The sequence below is a fragment of the Aptenodytes forsteri genome, unplaced genomic scaffold, assembly GCF_000699145.1.
Source record: "Aptenodytes forsteri isolate BGI_AS27 unplaced genomic scaffold, ASM69914v1 Scaffold130, whole genome shotgun sequence".
NCBI lineage: Eukaryota > Metazoa > Chordata > Aves > Sphenisciformes > Spheniscidae > Aptenodytes > Aptenodytes forsteri.
The window spans coordinates 983341-985970 of NW_008795133.1; positions in this window are offsets into that span (position 1 = coordinate 983341).

Consider the following 2630-nt stretch of genomic DNA (forward strand, 5'->3'; position numbering starts at 1 on the left):
AGGACTCCCTATAAAACCTAAAGATGTTTGATCTCTCTTAAAAACAACCAACCAACCAACCAACCATATGGAGAAAGGAAAAACAACCAACCAACCAACCATATGGAGAAAGGCAGTCACCTGAAATTCCCTGTATTTCTTTGTGTATCTCATTGTGTATGGCCTAGTTGCACTAAAAGCCAAATTCAGTAACAGCTGGCAGTCTACAAACCTCCGCTCAGTTCTGTGGCACTGACTGGAACATGATATTTTGTACACTTAAGAAAGTTTCTACATAATCAGCTACAGCACAATCTATAACTACACCATCTCTAAATATCATCAGTGGACTGTGCATTATTTATTTTTACAAATAGCTTGTTTACCAAATTGTTTTATTCAACTGTAAACAATTCACAAACTCAAGACTAACAAAACCATGGAAAAAGATCTGGAGCACAGGCACCCTTCACAGAGAGGGGAGCAGGAAAAGAAGAAAAATTGTTTTAGAAGTTCTTCTGTTCAGGAAAAAAAAAAAAAAAAAAGCCACTTCCCTGTCCTCGCTTTAGCTTTCATTTTTCAATTCTAGAAGCTAAAGCACATTAGCAGGTGAGCAAGACTTCTGTGAGAAGAAGAGCAAGAGGAAGGTAAGAGGCAGGATAAACATATAAAGCTTACAGGTTTCAGGAAAGTTTTCATTAAACTTTCTGTAGGGAGCAAGTGTACATACAGGGAGCAATGCCTATTCCTTTAACTTCCCTGCTAAAGACTACAGGGTGGATAATGCCATCAATTGCACAGACTGGTAGAGGTCAAAACACAGCCTTACAGAATTTACTCCAGTCGTTTATAAACGTACACCACATGTGAATCTTACCTTAGCTTTTTTTTTTAAGCAAAAAAATATTTTCCTTGATTCTGACAAGCTAAGTTTAAAAATATTGCCAAACTTCAAACTCAGTACATATGTAAAACATTTTATTGATAAAGAACACATAGGTAATTATGCAAACCCCTGGTTCTTTATGCTAGCTTCATAGGATACCTGATAAAAGGGCTTTTTCTTAATTAAATCAGCGAGCACGCACTCAAGCATCCTTACCATAGCAAATCAATTTGTGTATGCATTGAATGAAAGCAAATTCAATATATAAACACACCACAGAAGTGATTTCATGTAAGGCGTTATTATAAGCAGTATGAAAAGCGTTTTTAAAAGCACTGTAAGAAACACTTTGACAGTGCTCTTTTAAAGATGGATATAAAGGAAGGTTGATACCTTCTCCCAATCCATAGATAGATCCGAGCATCGCTGTAATAAAGAGTGCAGAACTGATTTTTACTTCAGATGTACCAGTAAGATTAAATTGATCCTTGCTCATCGTACCATATAAAAATCAACAGAAAAGCTAAAGAACATGGAAAAACCCAGGGAATCTGCAGAGGAAAAGGTCACAGATAGATGTAGTTTGAGGAAGAAATGGAAGCCTTCTCCCCAAACACCTACATGCACCCCTCATAACCCCATTCGATGGTTATGAAAAGTTCCTTATGATTTTAAGAGACAGGGATATGCCAAAGGCAGTGTGTTGAAAAGAAGTAACAGCTAGTATAGCCACAGAGCGCAGCTTGCTAGTCTGCTAGAACAGAAACCTACAAAGACAAACGTGATATTCCTACCAGTAACTTTGACATTTCCTGCCTTAGAGTATAATAAAACAGAAGTTTGTCCTGTTGAACAGGACTGGCGAATTTACCAACCAAAACCACACACAAAGAAAAGGTCAATATTAATCTCCCCACACCTCCCGCTCTGTTACCCGACTGCAGCCAGGTGCCCCTTTCAACCCAGCTGCCGCCATCGGACCCACTGCCTCCACTCTGCCTTCTCGGGGAGAGGTCGTGATGGGCAGCTCCAGGTATCCATTTTGCACAAAACTAAACATTTAAGTTAGGGCCATAAATATCACATCCCATAACAATAACAACAAATTAAACTGATTTGGGTTTTTAAGCCTTTATGCATATGCTCGTCTGCAGAGGAATCCTTTCCAACCTTGCACTGCTCCTAAAGGGTCCAAAAAAGTATGGAAGGCCAGAGCTGACGAGCTGCTGTTCACCCAGTGCGCAGGTGTAACCACTTGCTGCTTCTTCCTCCTCATCTTCTTCCAGGCACGGCCCCACCGCTCACCGGACCACCAGCAGCTGCAGGTAAAGTGCAGTTTTCGCTGCCAGGTGAGTGGGGTCTCACCCCAGCTCCCCATGAAAGGCAGTTTGGTGGGGGTCAAAGGGCGGGAATGGGGTAGCAGCTACAATAACCAACTCCAGCGACATCGACAGAAGGTGTCGAACCACGGCCTGAAAATACCAAGGTAGTGCCCTCAGGGTGCCAAGGGGGTGCTGGCCGCCCTCCTCTTAACACTGATTATAAGACCACAGGCTGCTTTTGGGAATCTATTGAAGGCACACTTAAAAAAGCCGTGTGTGTGTATATATACACGCCCCCGGGGGCGCGGTAGCCCAGCGCAGAGAAGCGGGAGAGGACACGAACCACCCCAGCCCAAGGCGCCGCCGCGTCAGGGGACGGGAGCACAGCACCGTTCAAGAGAGACGCGCTCCCCTCAGGCTGAGCTGCCGGCCCGCCCCGCCAT